We start from the raw sequence: 23,528 nt of genomic DNA, 5'->3' as shown, positions 1-23,528 counted from the left end.
TGTTGTCCGTCACAGCTTCCCCAGCACACAGGGTCGCTGAGGTTCCTGGACTTGATCCCAGCTGTCTTATCCGGGTCACGGTCAGTCGCCAGTTCATCACAAGGTCACATAGAGAAACTAATAAGTAACCATCCACACTTTCAACTTATAGTTGACAAAGAGTGAAGAGCCAAAAAAAATCACAGGACTGTGGAAGGAAGCAGAGAGGAGCACCCCAAACAAAAGTGGGAATCAAACCCGCAACCTTCGCACCGTGTGAGGTGCCAGTGCTGCTGACCACTGCAACACAATGTTGCCACTCAATATAAGCAGTCAGCCAAACACAAAATGTATTCACACTTCAGGAGAATGAGAAAAAAATTGTAGAAAAGACAAAAATAAACTTTGAGCATTTGTTGACATTGAACTGAAGCTAAACTGTTGAGGTCACATATTGCGAGTAATATGTGTTTTTTTAATGTATACACTTTTCAGCAGAATCTTGTACAGACAGGCCTGTATGGATTTTCTTGGTCTTACCAGCCGGCAGTACGTTCACCTACGATTTAAAGTTGTTTTTTTTGTCTTTTTTCTGCAGAGCGAAGCTTTTACGTGTTGTAGTCGTTGCTGACAAACCTGGCTCCCCGTGGCGCCTCCTGCGCCACTCGACCGGCTTACTCAGCTCAGAAAAGGGCCTGACGTCACCGCACCCCGAGACCTGGAAACGGCACAGGAAGGAGGATTGTGAGGAGACAGACGCCTCGGTGAGCGCCCCCTGGTGCCAGCTATCTATCCCTCCCAGCGCGAAGGGACAATGGAGCTCAACGTGTCGGCTGCTGCAGTCAGGGAACCAGGAAGCCGTTGCCTGTTGTTGCCCCCCCTCTTCCCCCCACAACTCCCTCCTGCTTCCCCAGAGTGCGGGATGCGACCGCTCCTAATTCTGCTGGAGAAGTTCCAATTTGATCAAAATTCGTTTTGACAAGAGCCGGTCCCATCCGAGCGCCAGTTCCCCACCACTTGTGCCATCCATGTGTCAAAAAATCTGTCTCTCACACGCTCTCACGAGGTTCTTCCATTTCTTTTCCTGAGTGTGTGCGCTTGTCTAGTCGAGGAAGGATGTGATAGCAGGATGTTGTTGTTGTTGTTGTTTTTCCCGTTTTTTTCCCTGTCTGTCAGTAGTGGAGCCTGTGTGGGTAAATGCCACAGACCGGCTGCTACTCTCTGCCTCCGACCAGCCTGCAACGCTCCCCCAGTTCCAGCCAGTTCACATTTTGTCTCCATCAGCGACGTCCAGCAGTTTTCCAGACGTGGGCTCGTCTGCCGTTGATTGTCACGCAGGTGGCCGATCCATTTATGGATGCGCACGAAGAGACCATGAAAGTGAAAAAAAGTAAAGTCAGCAATGAAATGTCATGTTTTTGTGGAACATGGAAGTGAGCATCAACTTGTGGTCTGTTGGCCTATTGGTTTCTGGAGTCAAAAGTCAGAATGGGTCGACTGGTTGGAAGCTATAGAAAGCAAACAGGGACTTAAATACCCACTGTTTGCAACAAAGGTCTCCACAACAGCATCTCTGAATGCACAACACATCCAACCTTGAAGCAGTGTTTACACTCACCCTCCACTTTATTACGTACCCAGAGCTAGCAAGTGTACATAATTAAGTGGTTGGCGGAGTCTTTATGTATGTTGCAATACGTTTACTTTTCTTTTTTTCCTCGCAAATGTACAAAACAGATCTGAAGCCCTCAAATCTGAAGGTGGAGTCAGTTGTGCGAGATTTTCTCTGCCTCAAGGCTTTTTACCAGGTGACTCACAGCAACAGCGGGACTCCTGATGTCACTTCTCCACTTTTGTGTTTCAGCAAAAGAAAAGAGAAAGAGATACTGAAAAAAAAACCTGAAAATGTGAGCGTTTCGCATGGCGGAGGAGAGTGGCTCTTTCTTGTTTATATGGACTTCAACCCCCCCACCCCCCGCTGCCCACGCCCCCTCCGAGGCTGCAGCCCCGCCGTCACTGTCTGCTTGATGGAAATGGACTTTCATCCCCGATAATCAGCCTCTCCTCGTTATTAGGGTTTTCACACTGTGATGGAGGCCAAATTGCCGAGTGATTTGTCATTACATTGTAATGGAATCACCAAACCAAAAGAGTCTCGAGAGGGACAGCCTGCCTCCGAGGACTGATGCATCCTGGATCCTGAGAGCCATTAGAGACACCCTGAAAATAACCGGCTGCTTTAATCTTCCGCTGCACGTACGGCCGCTATACGCTGCATCTTTATTCTTGTTTCTTTTCTTTTCTTTTCTTTTTTCCAAAACTGGCACATTCGCGCATCCGCACCTATTAATCTCGTCGGTGAAAAGTGAAAGAGTGCGAACGTGGGGCGCCGCGCGGCTCCCCCCCCTTCGCTCGACGCCTCTGATCAAACAGACAAACACAACAGGATGAGGCACTCTGATGCGGAAGGCAACAGCAGGTGGCCGTCAATCAGCGCACATGAAAACGCTTTGGCGCACAAATCTTCATGCCTCTCTCCAGTTCCTGTTGCAAGACGCCCATTAAAGATGTCTGATCCTTAATAGGCGTTGACCTGCCTTGGCTGACGTTGAAGCGAGTCGGAGGCTGAGGAGAAGCGGCGGACGCCTTTGGTGAAACTGCGGCCTTCTTCGCGTCGCACATGTGTACATGTACCCTCTGCCGTGCTTCTTCTTCCCGCTTTGCTGTTCTGCACCGTGCAGCACGGGCGCAGCATGGTGAGTAGGCTGAGTGGTGGGGTGGGATGGGAGCCTGGTCTTCTGTTAACACTGAAGATACTGTGTGTGCACTTTGAATGTGTTAATCAACGCAATGAAAAAAAAAAATATATATGATTCTTCCATGAATTTTCCTCACCAAAAATGCTGGCCCTTTACAACTGTGTCCATTTACAATTTCAAATGCCTGTAAATTACCTGCTTTTTGGTGAAAGCAGGGTTTAATGCACATAATGGTTTTCCATCAGTGCTGTATAAGTCTGATGTTTTGCTCTTAGTTTAGTTGCTACACAGCATTTTCAGTGTGAATGTGGTTCATACACTTCAAAACATTTTGTCTTGAAAACACCTGACAGCTTTCTTTCATGATAGCGCCGTATAATTCAAAACCTCATTCAATATTGAATATTATTAATACGGTTGAAATTGTTAGCACTGTAATAAAAGTGGCAGTCAATATTTTGTTTTGACACGCATACATCACTCAGACCTTCAATATTTCTTGTGTTTATGATTTGATTTTTTTCTTTGTTGCATCCCACAGGAACACGAGTGTGTCGCTGTGGTCTTGATATGTAATTTCACGGAAAACGTATGTGCCCACATCATGATGTCGAGCACGTAGATGTCCCTCGCCCCCGCTTTGATCACTGGCATGAAAAGGATGTTGACGGACGGCTCGGCTATAATGGCGGCGGAGGGGCGTTTGCACGGCGGCTGCGGTCGACTTAATGAGCGAACCCTGCTGTTTTGATGTTGTTTGTTTTGATGTAGTGTAACTTGATCGGGGCTAATTTCATTAGTTTCCAGCCCGGCGATGCAGCATCAGTAAACATCGAGCACACTGTAGGCTGTGTATATGTACCGTCACTCTGACCAGTCACTTGACAGTTTCTTGAAAGTCTTGTGGAGGAAACAACTGTGGAATTTATTCAAATAGATTCAAATAATGTCTTCTTTTCCCCCTTTTTTCGAGTATTCACCCAAGTTTTGCGTAGCAAATAAACACCTCACTCTGATTTTCCTCTGCTTTTTTTTCCCACGCTTCTTCTGCGTTTGTGTTTACGGTTGGATTAAATTTACTTTGAAGCATGTTGCTTTTTCCATCTTCTTTGAGGAACACAACTCTCGTCTTTTTTTGGGATGGCTTTTTCTCTATCTTTCTCCTCTGCTTTTCTTTTTTTTTTGACAGCCCCACTGACAAGACGTTCTATTTCAAATACAAAAAAGTATTTCCTGCCATCACCGCCGCTGTGATAAAATGCCTGTTTCTGCCAGTGTTCATTTTGTGGAAGGAATCGGAGTGAAAAGATGTGACCCCCGTGCTTGACGACGCTGGTTGTGTCTTTTTTTCTTCTCACAGTGGGGACTGTGTTCACACCAAATCAAATTGCACAAATATTCTCAGACTACTTGAAATGTGAATTTAAAGGCTGTATGGAAACTAAACGTTTGTGCTTTCACGTCAACATGTTTTCTCCCTGTCTGGTTCACCCCTGCTCTGCCACAGCAGAGGCTGATGACGGCCTCACCTGATCACCAACAGCCCATCACAACACAGTCTGGCAGCTCCACTCTGGTCTCTGCCGGATCTTCTCCTTGTAGACGTGCTGCTTCTCAATGTCGACTTTTTGTCCTGCCTGAATCCCGGCAGAGTGGGCCCTGATTAACCTCTTTGAAAACCCCTGAGACTCAAAAGCAAAAGGCAAAAAAACAAAGTTTGGACATGCAAAATGTTTTTCTTTCATTTTTAATACCTATTTACATAGATTCTCACTTAATGGATCAAAACAATGAATGAACAAAACATACATGGTATTATGTACTAAACAAAAAAGAAAAAGTGAAACAACTCAAAAACAGTTCACATTTTCATTTCTTCAAAATAGCCACCCTTCATATAAAACATTTGAGTTATTTAACAATGTTTTTCTTGCGACAAGCTTTCATATATATTGCTCATATATTTGGTGTCTTCAATATGTATCTACAACGTAGAAAGGAGTAAAGATAAAGAAAAACCATTGCATGAGAAGGTGTGACTGGTAATAATATATATATATATATTTTAACTTTAAAAATCATTCAATTACACATATCTTTTGCCCAGCGGAGCCAGCCACTCCTGTGCGTGTATGCAAATCAGCCAGAGATGAAGGCACTCGAAAGATGAGGCTCGCACAGCGGGCAACACTCGATGCCAGAGGAGAGGATCCTCTCTCACCCAGTGAATCCTCAGAAGAACAAGGTGAAGTTGAGGCCGAGTGCCCCGGACTCAGAGACGCAGCAGGCGCCGCCGGGTTGCTGCTAACCGCTGCTAGCACACCTGTGCTAGTGGCCCTCGTCTGATTGGGATCGAGTGGAAAGACCGCAAACCTCGGCCTGACATTAATACAGGGGGATTGTTCGCTGTGCTGAAAAGCCAAAACGTCCCTGTCACATGGCCAGTGCACCGGGGGGAAACTTTGGGAAGCCGAGTGGCAAGCAGCACATTTCCCACGTCAGCTTACTGTCAACCAGGCCTTTCCGCAGTTCACGACACGGGCAACCAGATGAGCAACAGGTCGCGCTCAGGCGGCCTGTCTTCGCTCATTGTTCGCTGACCTCAACTGACTTCTCTTGGACTAATTCCACTCCTCAAAAGCTGGACCTAATCTGGACATCGTCTCACTTCTTGTTGGAAGACAGGACGGCAACCGAAAGACGTCGAGCTGACGCATGTTGGGTCTATTCTACCTCAAGGTAAGAGGTTAGATTTTCTGTCTTTTGCACTGGCTGGATTGTGACCATGGCGCTAATTGCTGTGCATGAGTGGAGTGTCGTCGTTGTGGCCTCAGGTAAGTGGCTTTGGAGTTGGAGAAGCAAATGTGTGTGCGTGTGTGAGTTCACCCGCCGTGGTGATGTTTTGACTTGTCCATGTGCAGCCATCCACCATGGTTTTTCCCGCCCATGTGAAAATTGGCCTCAATATGCTTCGCGTATGTGTTAAATGAAGTTGCCCGTCTGTGTTAGCTGTGCAGGTGGAGGGTTAAATATTCACCGTTGCTCTACTAAGTGCACCAAATTGGTGCCAGTTGTTGTTGGCATATCGGAAATCATGAAAATGTCATTAGTGTGTGTTGACATGTATGCAATAAGACTGATACCGTTTTGACTCACATCCATCAAATAATGTGATGTTATGGGCCTACTGCATGTTGGAAAAAAAATAAAAAAAAAATGATATTGAGACACGAACCTGTAAAAGTACTGTTAGAATTTGTACAATAACCATCCCCAAAAAAACAAACTGCCTCCACACTGAAAAACTGCAACATTCACGTCAACCCATTCCTAATAAATAAACCACAGCTTTTCCTTGCTGCAGTTTTTTATTTATTTTTTACTCGTCAGAATTGCATCACAGGCCAAGTCAGTCTGCCAGTTTTCCAGCTTCCTTTGACCACACAACTGAACACGCGTGTGTTTATTTTCCTGCAGGCCAGGGTTCTCCAGACTCCACAACATTTAGAGATATTGGAAGAGGGAGGGAAAAAAAAACATTTAAGAGATATTGAGAAATGTTTCACTGCCAAGAAACATTTCTCAGTTTTTTTTTTTAACTGGCAGCTTGATACGACTTAACATTGCAGATTGTTTCTTTTCATTTAGGTTCAAGCACGGTTAGCAGCCTCGCACTCTCTCTCCATCTCTGACCTCCGCACTGTCTCCGTCTGTATTACACACACACACACATTCTCCTCTCTGGGATTTCAGTCTGAGGCTTGAGTCTGAGGTGTTTTTTCCAACTTCTGCTGTAACGCTGTCAGGTTTACGGGGTGCGGAGACACTTCCTGCTGAACCGTCAGGCGATAGTGCTCGCACACTGTTCCGGGCGATAAGTGACACGCTGCGCCGAGTTCCACTGTTAGCTGGAAGGCCGAAGGGATTTTGATTTTTTCCCCCCGCAACCTCTTAAAAAGTGCCTCAGAGGTTCCTCAGTAGTTTCACACTTTTTTGAAATCGACCTAAAGTGTTCCGCCTGCAAACCTGTAAATGTGTCGGAGATCGTAAGCAGAAAAATGTAAGTTGATTTAATGCTTTGCAAAAAATTTCGAAGCGGCAAGTGTGTATTACAAGCCAAGTCGATGATTATCAGTTGCATGAATGTAAAGGTCCAGTCAGTGTATAAAATTTGGCTTAACTTATGGTTTTTATATTAGTAAAAGCTTATCATACAGCCTATGGACTAAGGACATAAATAAAAGTGTATACTAACAGTACAATAAAAGTAATTTGGTTATCCTACCCTTAGAACTGTTCTTATAGAGCAAGGGTCTTGTTCCCAGTTAGCTGCCATCCTGTACTGCCAAATTTTTTAAGGAAGTGTGAATTGTTCACCGGTGTGACAATCCAGCTGCCTGACGGCGCGTTTTATAATTAGGGTGAATGCTTGTGTCCTCAAATAAACCAACAAACAGGAAGGTTGACGAGGTATCCAGGTTTGTGCTCAGCGCAAAGGGGACTTAAGTGAGAGACGCTGCATTCTAAAATGCAACCACTCAATGCTGCTGTTTCTTCTTAAAAATGTCCAAATATTACACACTTAACCTTTAAAAAAAAAACAAAAAAAACAACAACATTTGTCTTATGTGTCATAAAATTACAGTTGAGTGAAGACAAATTGCTGCTTATCGCACGCAAAGATCCCCGCAGATTAAAAAGGGCCACTTTCCAATTTCCGCTCGAAGCTCAGCGTGTGAGAGCAAGCCAGATCAAACCGGATTATACTATTAACCCCCCCCCCCAAAAAAAAAAAAAAAACACCCCTACACAGGAAGTCAGTCGGGAAATATGACTTCCTGGTGGACATGTCTCAGCTGAGAGTGTCATCACACTCCAGCCCAGACCGAAAAACCACCTGCCGGTCCGACAATAATCACGTCCATCCGTCTTCCTTTCAGGGTTCGACCCTCCCGCCACACGACCGCCCCACCGTCACACCTCCGTTCCTTCAATTTGCTCTTGTCTGCTTCATCTGGAGAAGCTCAGCCCACTTCATAAACATCATTACTACAGCGTTCTGCCTTCTGACGGTCCTCTTGGAATGCTCGAGAAATAGAAGTGGGCCTCAGCAGGTGATTTGACGACGGCCTGGAAAATTACTTTCCTAACAAATCGACCCGACGACAGGTTTCTCAGTCCCGTGGCTCGGTGCCACTGTAACCGAATGAAAAAAAGAGAGAAAAAGGAATGTCGTGTGAACACCGTCGCCGTGCGCTGCCTCGCAGTATTTTGCCACGCTCTGCGGAGGCAGACCTGCTCAGCATGTTACCTTAACCTGCGGAATTATCCCCTCACAAACGCTTCCTGTGAGATCCGGCACATGAAGGCCGGAGATTTAGGAGGTGTGAGATAAGGGCAGCCTATTTTTAAGTTTAAAGCTCCCACCGGAGCTCAGAGGCGGTTTATTCTGGGCAGGAGCCTTTCTTCCCAAACTTGTTATGTCGAGCACAGGATCCATTTTTCTTCCAAGCATCCGGCTGACGAATAAAGTCGAGGAGCCCGAGGTGTATTTATTTATTTATTTATTCATTTATTTATTTATCTATATCTAAGTTTCCTCTGCAGTCATTGGCTTGGCCTTTGAAAATGATAAGAATAGAATAATTAACAGGATTGTCTCCTGAAAGTCGCAGCTCAGACGTTTCTAATAAATCGTCCCATGGATATTTAAAGCTGATACAAAGGTGACATTCAAGGAACAAGCTGATCAGATAGTTTCTTAAGTGGTGGTGATTTAGGAGATTTCTTTTTCTGGAGGACACATTCGGCTTGGTTTGAAGTTCACGTCATTTGTAATAACTGGATTTTAATATAATATTGAACCAGAGTGTGTGCGATCCTGTAGGTATGTTTGCATAAAGTGTCTCAGTGCACATTTTGTGTTGGGGGGGGGGGGGGCGGGTTTGCCAAATAAATTGCGACGTGGCCAACATTCAGTTATCATTCGGCAGGAAGTGAAGGATGTGTTTTTTTTCGTCAACGTCTGTTGTGATTTTAAGGTTCACGTAAATTTTGCACTAAAAAAATACAATTTGGAATTTCAAAGCAATCCACAAAGGCAATCCAGCATCTTTTGCACATTGAAAGTGTTGCATTTACTTGTTTACTTTCGTTGTGTATTTTTAGTTAATGAACAAAAATAACAAATTAACAAAAAACATGGGAATAAATAAATGGCAAGTTCTGCTGCCTTCAGAAACCCGAGTGTAAGCACGACTCACTAAACTGGACTCCAACTGGTCCAAACTTCCTAAACAGCCCACTGGGTGAAGAGCCGTGACCGACGCAGGGTTTATAAATGTGATCTGATTGTAAAACCGCAACAGGCAACAGTTTTGTCTGCATTATGATCCTGCATAATCCACGTTATCAAATTAGTTCCACAAGCTTTTACCATCGTAATTTGTGTAATTTGGTTTCGACAGTTAAGCTGTTGGGTTTTGCATCCGGTCGTTTTTTCAACTTTAATTTTGCGGTGTTGTGACTTCTGCCAAGAGTCGGCTTTGACTGAAATCATTTTTTTTCTCTCCATGAAACTTACTGCTAAAACTTGTTTCTGGCAGTTGTCTGGGGAACCTACCACCTCAGTGTGTGATTAATTAGTGCGTCGATGCTGTCAATGCCGATGCCATTGTGCTCACTCGTACGTGCTGCATTGCTCCGTCTGGAATTTGCACCCAAAAGGCGATCTGAACCTTTTCCACCCACCACCGCCGCTGCTGCTGCTGCTACTGCTGTTGCATATAGCGTCTCATGAGGCTTCAGTAACAACCTGTGGAATCTGAGCTTCCCTTCATATCTTGGTGGGTGGCGGCTGCTTCTAATCGCCGCCGACTCCTCGCTATATGCGGATTTAGTGCGTCCTTGTGGTGAGAAGCGAGTTGTGTGTGCGCCAGTGTTCAAAGCTGCACATTCTTATGTATGATGGAGTCAGATGAAGCAAGTATGGTGTGCAAGTTAAGTTTTTCCCACTAGTTTATTGAAATTGAGAAAAAGGGAATCCAGCTCCATTAAAAAGAAACCATTAACTCACTGCTTTGTCCACATTCACTACATAATAGGACACATTGATCTTATTAATATTCCCGTGATAAACAGACGGACCTTGCAGCCTTATTGCTGAGATTTTAGAGGCTGAATTCCCCTATAGAGCCATTTGGGAAAACAAGCTCAAAGATGATTTGTTTTCAGCCGGACCGGACATTCTGGGAACAGTTCGGATCGGAACAGGGCAGCATTTCCTCGAAACTGAGGGTCAGTGACGCAATCGTCCAATCATCTTCTACCTTCTCAGCTAATAGGTTTCTATTCTAGTTCCCCTCAGAACAAAAAACAAACTGTGGGAAAACATTGCAGTTTGTCCTGTAGCTCAGGATGTAGAGCGGGTTGTCCAATGAACAAATAGGTTGGCGGTTCGAATCCCGCTCTATCCCAGTCTGTCGTTGTGCCCTCGGGCTAGAAACCTAACCCTAAATTGCTCCCAATTGGCAGCACCTTGCATGGCGGCGGCCACCCATTGGTGTATGAGTGTGTGAGTGAATGGATGAACAAGAAGCCATTGCAAAGCGCTTTGGGGGACCGTGAAATGTGCTGGAAAGCGCTATATCAGTGCAGTCCATTTACTATTTACCATAGCACAGGCTGTTTCAGATACTACACTTGCTTCTTGCAACAAAAGCAAACGAACAAACAAAAAATACACACATAGACATATTCTGAATGAGAAAAAAAGCGTCTCAATTTTGCTCCCTGGTCAAGTCAACTTTAAACCTGGCTTGTGTGTGCATGTGTTTTCAACACAATACGCTCTTCGTCCCGACAAATGACTTTGGTGGCCGTACAGAGACTCGACTGACCCATGAGGATGCCCCTCTACCCAGCAACACTCACACACACACACACCAAGCTCACTCAAACAGTCTGACACACTTCACTTATTACATAATACCGCAGCAGCTGATAATGGGGGAGCCATAATGCGAGGCCACCTTCATTTTCCTCAGGTGAAGGGGTTAGGGTGTGTGTGTGTGTGTGTGTGTGTGTGTGTGTGTGTGTGTGTGTGTGTGTGTGTGTGTGTGTGTGTGTGTGTGTGTGTGTGTGTGTGTGATTCTGCACTGAAGCTTTTAATGACTGATAAGGACATCCCAACACAGGAAGGAGCTCTTGGCGTGCGGAGGCAGTGGAAATGATTTTGCCGCGTGGACTCAGACAAGCCGGCGGCATGAAAGGTGCTCCTCAGCCGCCGAGGCTTCCTCACCAAATGACTGCATAATGAGTTTGTATTAGCATGCGGAGGAATACGCCGTGCCAGGCACATCGTCGCTAAAGCACTTTATGGAAGTTTCCCCCAGTTATATCATTCCCGGCGCTGATAATGTCGCAATTATAGCCATTAAAAAAAAGAAAAGGAAATCCATCGTTGAGTGGCCCGGTTGAATGACACCAAACCCATTTCTAATTTCATCATTTCAGTAATTGGTGGAGCTTAAATGTGGTAATTTAGTGGTTTTCTTCCCGTCTAATATCTGACTGTAATGTGTTCTGCCAGTTTACCTGTTGGGCCGGCCAGAAAGCCCTTTGAAACTGATGAGCTCTGCTTCCTCTGACTTGCCTCACAGACACGAGGACGCGACCAGGAAATGTTTCGAGAAGCACACATTGGACTGCGTGGGAAAAAATAAATTACTTGCATTTCATTTGTGGATGCAGCAACGTTCATGGATCACAATATTTTCCATTTGTTCTATTTTTCAAACTGGCTGTATTCTCTTTCTGCTATTAGTTGGTGCTCCGATGATGCTTGTTAAATGGACGTGTGTTGGTACAGTTGTTGTGCTTTAGCTAACACACACAAGACAGTAGAAGGCTGTGCATGAGTTCTGGTGAGGTCAGTTGGTAAATTGCAGATATTCTTCAGATATTTTATTTTTTAACAAAAAGTGTTTTTAATTTTAATTTGGTATTTTAATCAGTTAAAAAACAAAAAAACAAAAAAAAAAAAAAAAAAAAAAAAAATATATATATATATATATATATATATATATATATACATATATTGCACCTCAGTGTATTTGTTTGTTTCAGCTGTGGAATGCAGGACAAGGACATCTGCCTTGTCATGTTTCATGTTTGTCAAACAGGGGGGGCTGGTTTTATTTGGTAGCCTCGTCCCTGCTCATGTGATTATGATTGATTTTTACTTTCTAGCCTAGTCCTGCACCGACTGGAGCCACTTTTCCAGACCGAGGGGTTGCTCCGTTGTGCGTCCAGAATAAGGAAGTGATTCTAATTCGAGCAGCGTTCCCAGGAACTGGGCGAATGAAGTGACGTCCTGCAGCGAGCTCAGCCAGTCTAATCAGCTGGTTGTTTTTAGGCGCCTCTATTCATCACAGTGGCTCCGTGTCCTCTTTAATTTACACCATCTCTGTAAATGTAAAAAAAAAAAAGAAAGAAAAGAAAACTCCTCTGCCTATTAAAAGCAGTCAGGAGAGAATCAAGTGACCTATGAAGTATTTTTGTTTCATGCTGTCTGGTGCAGAAAACAGGGTTCACAGTCGCACCTCCGGGGCTTTGGGACATAAAGGCTGTGGACCCGTTGCATACATCCAGTTCTTTAATGAGTGTTTGAGAAAATGCAGAGATGGCCTTTCGAGAGAGGCTCGCCTTGTCCGTCAGTTTATGTAACTGCCATTTGGAGAAATATCACTTTGTGGATTTAGTGAAGCTGAGCCTTTGTAATCCTCAGCACAGATACTTTTACAAATCCTGTATTTAATTAGATTTCCCCATTTAGTCATTTGCAGCCGGAGACCTAATTCCTGCATAATGCCCACAGTTAGAGTGTATTCCTGGCAAGTCGCTGGATGGTGTCCCGCGTTCCACTCCAGTGTGCAATGGTCCAAGGAGTGCAGCCCTCCCCCCCGTGTCCCTGTGATTCGTGGAGCTTAACGGAGATGTTTGGCTTTATCAGAAGATTTGTTCGACACCGAGATTATTTTCAAGAAACTTGTTTGAGGTCCGTCGCCGTGCAACACTCGACACAACAACTTAGTCAAAGGAAATGGGATACGTTTCCAGGAGCCTGCGTCAAGTTTATTTTTGGGCTTTTATGATTTTATGAGGAAATGGGACCTCTGGCTGCGGCATGTAAATTGACAATTAATATACCTTGAACTGCGACGGGGGGGCAGAAAGAGAAGATCAGGGATCAGACTTGCATGAAATAGCGAATTCCAGTGGGTTGTATTGGTTCTGAAAGACATTATCTTATCAGCAGGAGCTGAACATGGGTAAAGCTATATGGAAGAAATAGATATATTCATGTGAAAAACTTGAGTCTTGTAGCGTCATGCATACTGTTGTTGTTAGGGAACTTTTCTTCAGGACCTAGAAGCTACAGAGAGGCGTTTTTTTTTTTGCCTTTTCTCTGGTGTTTGTTGTTCTTTGAATACATATTTCACTTCTATAAAACAGGTCATTACTTATTATGTTTTCAACTCAATATGAGTTGGAGGGCACGTAAATACAGACGCGTTACTCTATGAAGGGGGCTGATGTCACATTTTTTTTTTTTTACAGAGCTGGAAGTGAAACTCTGCACTGAGACAGGATCGTTGTTTCTTTGCATTCAGATAACAGACATTCGACCTCGCGGCCAAAGCTTTTATTAACTTTTCTGTAATTCATTATTGATCTAGTTTTTTTTTTTTGCTTTCTTTGTTTTTTGTTTTTTACTGCGGCGGCGCCCCAACGTTTGGCATTTTCAGCCGAGCGGTGTTTAAAAGATTATGCCCATGGTGCGGCTCCATCAATAGAGCCCAGAAGCCAGTAAAACAATAGTGGAACCTTGCCCGGTCAGTGCTGGAGATGAACACGTCTCCAATTGCCTCGCTGTGCCATACTTGACTGCTGGCTTATCTCAAGGCCTCCATTTGATATTTCATTCCACTTTTCCAACCAAAAGCCTGAATGGAAAGTCATTTTTGCCTGGTAGGAACAGAACAAAGCAAACCTTAAAGGGCACATTTGGTCCTTCAGCATCTAATAGACTGACTAGTCCCCCCCCCCCCCCCCCCTGGCTGGGGTGTGATAACCTTTGTGCGGAACTGCGCCTGATGAGTCGGGCTCTGCAGGAAAAGTTAAACCGCTGCCTCTGTCTCCTCCTTTTGTAATTGGGTTTTTTTTCTTTTCATTTTCATTTTTTTTCCACAGCAGACTTGTGGAAACAATGCATACTGGGCCAGCGCTGTCTGGTGCACGACAACATACCTTCCTGTACCCTCACGATAAGTAAAAAGTGAGAATGGATTAATTTGCTGCTTTGTATTAACAGAGAACCTCAATTTCCCTCCGCGTGCTAAAGGTCATCCCGCTATCTCTCACTTCACTTAATCCTTAATCCAGCCTCTTGTTTGAAGGATGATATATTTAAAACATATATTTTACGAGCTTCCAAGCCTGAATAAAGAGCCAGACTTTAATTTGCAACATTCAGCTCAGGTGCAACTTTCCAAAGGGAGCCCATTTCTTTCTTTTTTTTTTTGCATGAAAACATATTAGAGGAGAGATGATGAGCTATCCTGTCATTAAAAAGGAAGAAATTAAGAAGGAGAACTTTTGTCGGAATTTTAAAGTTTCATTTTATGCCTAGCACAATGGGTGTTGCAATCAGTGCGTCATCTATAAGTCATTTAAAAAAAAAATGGTGAGTAAATTCAACATCCAGGCGTTATTGATCACCTTTCATACGCTGTTGTGCTGCAAGCACAGAAACCCATCAACTGCGCAACAAAGTGAAATTATGGCAACAGAGTCAAAAGACGTGTCTCTGAACCACATCTCTGATTAATCCCAAAACATTGAAAATGCACACACAATTTTACTTTGCTCATTTTTAATATTTATTTAATTGACTTATTTGGAAAAGAAACTAGTGGTGTGCATGGGTCTTTTGAGAGGTTGAGTGTGTGCGTCCTTTAACCCTCTTCTCCTCTGTGGTCTGCTGGGGAGGCAGCATCTCAGCCAGTGACACCAGCAGACTGAACAAACTGATTAGGAAAGCTGGCTCGGTCATCGGCTGCAGACAGGAGACCTTGGAGGCAGTGGTGGAGAGGAGGACGCTGAGCAAACGGTTTTCCATTATGGACAACCAAGACCACCCTCTCCACCACACACTGGATAGACAGCGGAGCGTCTTCTCCAAGAGACTGAGACAGCTGTGTTGTCTGAAGGAACGCTTCAGGAGATCCTTCCTACCAAGAGCCATCACCCTCTGTAACTCTTCCTCTCTGTGTGACAGATAACATTCTGGACTCAATGGCAAATACGCACTAATGGTTTGAAAACCTTGCTGATCCCCGCCTCTGCACATTTTTAACTGTATTGTTTTTGTACATAGATTGACTTGTGTGTTTTTGTAGCTATTTGTTCAGTACTGTTTTTGATAACTGCTTGATTTGTTTTTTGAGTGCTGCATTAATAAAGTCTATCTATCTATCTATCTATCTATCTATCTATCTGATTCTCACTTAATGTTTTTAACTTGTTATTCCTATACCTGTTTGTACTTAGAATTTCTTGACTTACTTTCCTACTTTTTTATTGGACTATGAGAAGAAAGCCCAATCAATTTCGTTGTAGCTACCCGTTACATTGACAATAAAAGATATTTGATTTGATTTGATTTGAGCAAACACTGCACAAAATAATGAACCTGTGATTGGTTGCTTTGTGTTTGCGCTGTAATATAGCACTGCGGGCCAGAGCACATACTTCTCATGCCCTGATGCATCATGCGTGCTGGTCCCACTTCACGTTGTGGGTCAGTGTCATAACAACAACAAAGTGAGTCACTACTTGGTGCAGCGAAGAGGTGAACTGATTCATCAACATTTGGGTGGAGGAATCCATTAGCACAAGCAGAGCAGTACACAAGGGTTGCGCCAGAATATTGTTCATATTCAGGCGAATGGATGTTTGCCGCCTGTTGCCGGGCAGAAAATGTCGAGGCTGTTTTTTTTTTGTTTCCTTTGCTGTGTGTCCAGAGTTAGAAAAGGGACCACTCCAGAGTTAGAAAGGCAACCAGCTTGTTGTTGTCTTGGAACAATGTCTCCAATTAATCCAGGTGTGGAACACTTTTAACCTCCCGTTCTCGAGCGCCTTTTCACTCCTGTGGAATCGGAAAATGGACTTGACATGTATTGGGAAAAGGCTAAGAACGTATTGGGGTCAGGAATCTGTAGTGGGTCTGCATCTCTTCCCTTTTGATGGCGGCCTCTGAAAGCAGCGGCCACTCGGCACATCAAAGCCTCGGGACCTCTCCAGCCTTCAAATCGCGGCTGCTGCATTCAAAGGAGGACCTGCTGGATCTGCTGCACCTCGCACCTTCAGAAACAACAACACCTGCTGTTGATTTAATTCAGGCCAGCACTGTTAAAAACATGTTGCGTAAAACAAGCATAAACGAGTGTTGCATAAAACTAAACTCTTGCAGCTTCAGTCTGAAGAAAATGGAAGTAGTTGTTTTCTTACCGGCGGATTTGCTTCTCTATTTTTAGTCTTGAAGCAGACCCCCCCCCCCCTCCGAGGGCTGCACGCTCGCCCCCTTCCTGTTCTCTCTTCACACCAATCTCTGCAACCTCAGACGGGCAAATAACAACAAAACCCCAACAAAACAAAATGTGAAATTCAATGAGAGCACTGTGGAGAAGGTGCTTCCTGAAGTCTTACACAGACACTCGTAACTAATAGCTGGGGAGCTGTATGGGAGCAGGTGCAGGGGTTTTCGGTTGCTGGAAGTGTAAATGACGGAGGAGAAACGTCACAAATTTCGTCACATGCTTCAGTCCTTTGGAGGTTTCAGGACCCTGCTTCTCCCACTAGAGTTCCCTCCCCCATAACTCTGTTACTCCATTCAGTGACAGTCGTCGTTGGTTACACATCTAATTTCTTTTTATTTCAAAGCTACTTTTTTTATTTTTTTTTTTAAAGTTTGCCAAAAACTGGCTTTGTGGAAATGGTTTGCGAGAAGAGTGGAAACAGCTGGATCTCAGAGGTTCCATGATCTACATCAACTTGCACAATATCTATCATCTTCATGTACATGGAAGACCATGGAGTGGGGCTACGTGCAGACATTGACGCAAGGTCAAAGGTAATCTTGCGGATCCAGATTTATTTGCGGCGGTTGTACGTTTCGTACACGTTGGCAAGTCGTAATCGTTCATGAATGAATGACGCGTTTTAACCATCTTCTGCCTCATTCGTCAGCCAATGTGGTTGAAATGCAGTTGAGGGATGAACTAAAACTTTGATCCAGGCAGAGAGAAGCTTCTGCTGTCAGAGAATAGAATTGAACGAAAAAAACCAAAACTTTATTGTTATTGAATGCCGCTTCCCCTCCTCCCTGGCGTAATGACAATAATAAATAATAAAAGGAGACGGTCCCATTTTCTTTCCATGGACAGATTCACACACAGTGCCAATGAAGGTCTTTCTGCTGGAACGGCGGACGCTTGCGGGAACAACACAAAGAGGTTTATCAATCAGCCTGTAATCAGCCGGGATAATTAATAGGTGGCCGGCGGGTGTCTGCAAACATTAACATTCCTGACTAATACCCCTCGTATCCGAGCGGCCCTTCCAGAGATTTTCACAATAGTTGCGGTGCAGCCACCCAAACACGATGCAGGCGGCGGGAGCGTCTGGCACCCGGCATCGTTCGACCTCGCCGTTTAATTGACGAGGCAACGCGAGCGCGAGCCAATGCCGTTGCCTCGTTGTGGCGCCACGGGTTCTCGGTCACATTGTCGGAGCGAGGGTTTGGCGGTTTTTCACTCGCCGGCCTGTGTAAGAGATGAATGCAGTTACACGTGTGGCATTTGGCTTGATTAGAGCCATACCTCGGGGCCGCCGCAGGGAAAATGATCAGCCTGCTTCTCAAAGGAGCGACGACATTCTGCACAACGCTAACACACACACACACACACACACACACACACACACACACACACCCACACCCACACACACGCACGCTCGTGTCAGTGCTTGGCTGATCACTGAATGCAACTGGTGGCTGCGCGACGAGTGTCTGCCTTGACACCTCGGCGGTTCATTCTGCATTGATGCGTCAGTGGGTGTGTAATTTGTTTGCCTGGTATATTTCTTTCCCAGTTAACCTGGTACCCCGGATGGAAGGCTCGTAAATCTTTTGGATCTATCTCGTCCACCTGGGAGCGATCCCGAAGAAAACGCTTGGAAAAAGGGAGTCAAAATCTGTCGGGCGTAAAACAATGTTATCCGCCAAGAAAAAGCCTTCAGGGTCACTTGGATGTTTTGATTTTCACCTTAAAAAGACGTCCAAGTTCTACTGAAACTGCTGCATCCGTTCTCATCTCTTTTAGTATCTCTTGGCACCGCCTCCACCTTTGCCCCGCTCTTCTTCCCCGTGTGCGTCTCAGACCCTTCAGTTCTCGACTTGTAACGGAAGCTGATTGATTGGTCGGGGAAAGAAAATTGACTGCTTCTGGAATCTGCTGAAATTTCATGACGGATTTAAAGACGCTGCTTATTGGAGGTTGGCAAGCTGGAGTGTTGAGAGCTCACTTGAAAATCTGGGAGATTCAACCTCCTGCCTTGTCAAATGCAGTAAATTTCAGTCCTATTATACGCACCTATTTCTTCTTCACCCACATAAGCAAAACATTCTGTGTTCTCCTTCCTGGTTGGGTTATTTGCGACCTGATACGAATGTATGATGCAAAAAAATACTCCCTTACTCTTATTTTTGATGCAAGAGACTAAAATTCTCAAAGTCTAAGCTTGTCCCCAGCAAGTTAGTCTTGTAAGCTATTCATGTAAATTTGCAACACTGTTTTCTTTTTCTTCTTTTTTTTTTGAGTTCATTACTCTGGAAGTCTTCTATTTTTTTCTCAGAACAGCCGAAATACTGAGACCACTTGGCACAAAAGCCACTGTAGCACCACGTACGGCAGCATTTTATTGTCAAGCGCACCGCTGATTCGCCGTTGACATCCTCTTGATGAGAAACGCATCAGTCCCCAAAATTCAAATCAGCAGAATTTAAAGCTACATCTCTTGTACGAGTACGCTGTGATTGGATGATGCATGTGCCCGGTTTGGGCTTTTTAATGTAAAATACACAGTGCAACACAGTTCCCTGTAGATACAGTGGGTTCCCTTTATTTCCACTTGGTTCTATGTCTCAGAATACCATGATGTTTTAAATAAAATATGATCATTAGCTCTCGTTCTGTACAATCACACTGCGTCAAAATGAAGTGTAGATGGCGCCGGGACATGAGTCCAACTGCCTGTGTGACATTCAGACGTTTGTTTTTTTTTTCCCCTTTCTTTTGTGTGAGGAAAAGGTCACGCTATTATAAAAACATAAACCAACAGCGACGAGGAGTATTTAGAGCAGTAGAGTAATGTCAGAGTGCGAGGGCGGGTCAGCGCCTTACACTGGCGAGAGCCGCAGCGTTCAACCTGAATAAGGGACTTTGTCGTCTCATTAAACCGTGTAGCTTATCGCCGTGATTTTAATAGTCTCCGGGCCACAGAGGAGCTCCGTGCCGCACAGAGGCAGGATACAAAGATAGCACGTCATGGTTTAGTGGGCCTGTATTATTAATAATGTAGTTCTATCGTTTGAATTTTTATGCCGTTAATTATTACCGTCCCAAGCAGCCGGCAAAATGGTGATAGCTTTGGACTAGAAAATTTTTTTTTTGTTCCGCTTAACTTCATAAACTGTCAGTCTTTTTTTTTTTTTTTAATGACCACAGCAGGTTTTCATTTCCTTTATGAACGCTATAAACTCACATTATTTAAATACAGAGTGGAAATAATAATGGGGGTTGTCTAAATTGAAAAGGGGGAAGGGAAATTTATGTACATACGTTTAGGACAAATATTGGTAATTATATTTAACTGCAATGGCTAAATTGACCTGTCCCATTGCCATATGTACAATTTTTCTTTTCTTATGATAAACATGACAATCAGAAATATTAATCTCTCTAGAGAGATTTGGCTTGTGACAATTGCAGTACAGTGTTAGAGCAGAGCACTAAAACTGTCTGCTGCCTTTTCCTGGATGCGACAGCACAGTTTGCAATTTAACGGCAGAGACGCATGCCAAAAACATCTTGGGCTCGCTGAACTGCACATCACTTCGATGTTTGGAAGCCAATTAGGTCCGCTGACTAGCAGAGGTGAAGGAAAGGAAACATCTGGCTACAGCGTTTGAGTCATGAACTGCACCCTTCTGCAGTAATCCGAGTGGAGGCAAATAGAATAAAAGCAAATATTAAATTGAATACAACCTAAAACCAGCTAGCCGCCTGCTGCCTAATTGGCTTGAAGTCTTCAATCTGCATCCGCTCTGAATGGGAAAATAAATCTGAATGACCATGTGCTCTTAACCGGCTTGAGTGTGTTGCCCCTAAGCAAGACAATTAACCTCCTACTGCTCCACTCAGGCTTTGCTGGGTAGCTCCCAGTAGTGCTTTCCATTTTGCCTCAGGCAACTGCTGGAAATAGCAATCTGCTCCGAGGCAGCTTGGCGGGCAAAGTATGTGGGTACGTCCGCACTGACCCTGATGTTTACCAGAGGTCCAGCCATGTCAGTTTTTTAAACACCTCGTACTGCCGGCTGAAAGTTTGACTCGCGGGGCTCCGACAGTACGGACCTGCCCCGTGATGTTTGGCTCAGGAGAGGAGCACTTCTGAAAAGGAGACTTTTCGATGTGATGACGTCACAGGGATTTTGCACTTTCCATGTGGCCAAAACGTGCGTGTTGCCACCCACACGGTGTTGGCAGGATTCATGAACAGAGGCGAGGGCCTGCCACATATGCTTTAATTGTTTTTTTTAATTTTCAAACCTTTTATGTTCATGATGCCAATTGAGCGTATGTGCAGAGTAGCATTCTCACAGTATTTTCACGTGAGTTTAAGACCACAAGTTAGCTTTTTGTGCGTACATGCGTTTCTACTCGTCCTAAAGCATCGAGTCATCAAATGCATCAATGTCATTTGAAAGCTGCTCGGCTCTGTGGCAAGTTTTGATTGGTTATGTTTAAAATATAGTGGGTGGTCCGCTGCATGAGCTCTGAATTTCAGTCATATTATATAGATTGTGTTGGTTTTTTTTGGCCACTTTAGCACTTCCTCTTCTGGTTCGTTTTCTTCTTCTTCTGGAGTCAGGACAATTAGGTCTCCAACATCAAACTTCTGAATCTACATGGATGTCGAGTTTCATCAGGGGAAAGAGGGACATACAACACAAGGTCAGGTGGGAAACGGGCATCAGTAACACTCAGTGCGTTTACATGCAGAGCTTAATCGGACTAAGCAATAATTCGGTTTTCTCGTCCAATCGGAGTTCTCATGTTCTCAGTTCATAATGTACGTGTTACTTGCTTAGCAGATAAGGTGTACCCTATTTCTTGTGCTCATAGTTATTATAAAAGGCAGACAAGAACGTCGTCTGCTGTTGGAGGGCTACAACAACACAATGTCTTCGATGCTACGCTTTGTGCCGTCGCTACGGACCCGAAACTCTCGTTCTTGTTGGATTCGGGTTCGGAGCAGACTGGTGGGAGAGTTTGTGTACAGGTTTTGCAAAGGAACGGTGTCTTCAGTTATACACACGCTCATTAAAGTGCCGACCGTGGAGGAAGTTTGTGCCGCTGCACGCCGTTTCCAGCAGAATAACAGCAAAATTACCTAAATAAAAACAAATCAGAAAAACATCTCTTTGGTGTGCTTTATAAAGTTAAAATTCTTCTAACTTACAAAAAATGTGAACGAAAAGGTAGACATATAAATACAAACAAATACGTGTTTGTTCAGGGGTGCGCAACGCAGCCTTGCATTTGCTGCGCTACCTTTTTAAAAAGGTCTCTGTTGCGCGTTATTTGAATATGTCCATCTCTTTTAGAAGAGAAAGCATCACCCCGGTCTCATCCTCTCTCCAAATGTGAACATTCTTATTCGCGTTTGCCAGGTTGTTTCGCGCCGTCTGTTTTGTTCGACAACGTAGTTGTGCGGTCATGAGTCCCGAGAGCGAGGCGTGGCGCGTGCGCACTCGCATTGTCCAGTTAATAGTCCGATTAAGGCGTATACATGGCAGAGAAATTCGAATTCCAATCGCATTATCTGGGTGTCTCAATCAGAGTTCTCCGATCATAATCGGAGTAAGGTGTTTACATGCATGTGAGTTCTCCGATCATAATCGGACTAAGGCAATAATTCGAATTTCTCTAGTGCCATGTAAACACACTGACTGATTGTGAAGTGATTGTGAGGTCGATGTTCTGATCCCCGCACTATGTGCTTGAAGTTCCTTGAGCAAAAATACTGAGGTCCTAATTGCCACCCACACCGTTTGACACAGACGTGTGAATGGGTGCTGCCACTAATGAACAAGCAGCTTCCTGGAAGGAAATTAGTGGCTGCCAGGGTGCAAATATGCTTTTAGTGTGTCTTAGTTGTTTGCATGAAACTAGATTATTCTTTCCACCTTTTACCTTGAGTGTATTTGAACTAAAATTTTCAGTCAAAAAAAAAAAAAAAAATGCAGATAACACAGTGATTTAAGTCACCAATCATCAAAATGTTTACATTGTTAAAATGTAAAGCTTTGCTGGGCCTTTCACCATCAGTGAATAGAAACGAGGCCGGACTGCTGAAGTCATCACTGACGTCTTTCATCATCTTGTCACGAAGCGCTTCCTCTTGCTCATTATGCCACTAACCTCCTTCCAGGTTCTTAAGTGTTCAACATTAAAACCCTCCTTTGATTTTCAAGAATGATGACGACAACACATACGTAGACACAATGAGAAGCATTAACCTACTTATTTAACGCGGTAAACAATACAGGGGAAGACCGATTTAAAAATGTAAATGAGCGGGGGTGTGTATGCGAAATTATGTTGAAGATGTTTTTTGTTTTTTTTTCCCTTGAAAACCTGGAAATACCAGTTCTGACATAAAACTGGCTCCCAAGCCGACCTTTTGGGTTTTTCATGTGACCTGGTTTCAAAGGCGTGATTTTACATACAGGAGTATTACGCTGGGTGTGTTATTGTTTTAGATGATACGTTAATTTATTCTGCAAACATCTTCACTCAGAGGTTGTATGAGGATTTTGGTGTGACGTTGTCAGGTGTTGGTGGACTCAAATGCACGACAATCACTGATGCAGTTCAAGAAGTTTATTGAAGAGTCGAGGTCGGGCAGTCCAGGGTCGAGAACCAGTGCAGGCGGTGAGAGAGGCAGGCGAGATCGGTCGGGGACGGGCGAAGGTCCATGACAGCGACAGGATCCAGACGGGGCAGACGAGGAACGTAGTCAGAGCCGAACAGGGTCGTTACCGGGGAATCGGTCTGAGGACGAGGTGGGGGCAAGGTTGGAGGCGGGCTGTTGTCAACCGGGGGACGAAGGAGCACAACAAGGAGACAGGCGCTGGAGAGCCGAGCAGGGTCGTTACCGGGGAGTCGGTCCGAGGACGAGGCGGAGGCAGGGTCGGAGACGGGCTGTTGTCAACCGGGGAACGAAGGAGTACAACAAGGAGACAGGCGCTGGACTACTGGTGCAAAGCAAAACAGATAATCTGGCAACGGGGGAACACGGGAGACTGGTTAATAAAGGCAGTGCAGATCAAAGGCGAAGATTGTTGGCTATCAAGATAATAGGGGAAGATTGTTGGCTATCAATATC

The 23,528-nt window shown here is 44.5% G+C and overlaps 1 long non-coding RNA gene across 1 annotated transcript; it reads left to right on the top strand.

Moving 5' to 3' along the window:
* Positions 1-5,135: 5,135 nt before the first annotated feature.
* LOC142902106 (uncharacterized) lies at positions 5,136-14,912 on the top strand. The gene is made up of 3 exons (XR_012929050.1): positions 5,136-5,477; positions 13,992-14,076; positions 14,794-14,912. It is a non-coding gene; the product is annotated as an uncharacterized LOC142902106 (long non-coding RNA).
* Positions 14,913-23,528: the final 8,616 nt, after the last annotated feature.

This window comes from Nelusetta ayraudi, unplaced genomic scaffold (genome assembly GCF_046127955.1).
Source record: "Nelusetta ayraudi isolate G7.1 ecotype Tasmania unplaced genomic scaffold, CSIRO-AGI_Nayr_v1 ptg000005l, whole genome shotgun sequence".
NCBI lineage: Eukaryota > Metazoa > Chordata > Actinopteri > Tetraodontiformes > Monacanthidae > Nelusetta > Nelusetta ayraudi.
Note: the sequence above shows the minus strand (reverse complement) of the source record. Positions and strands in the feature narration are given on the sequence as shown.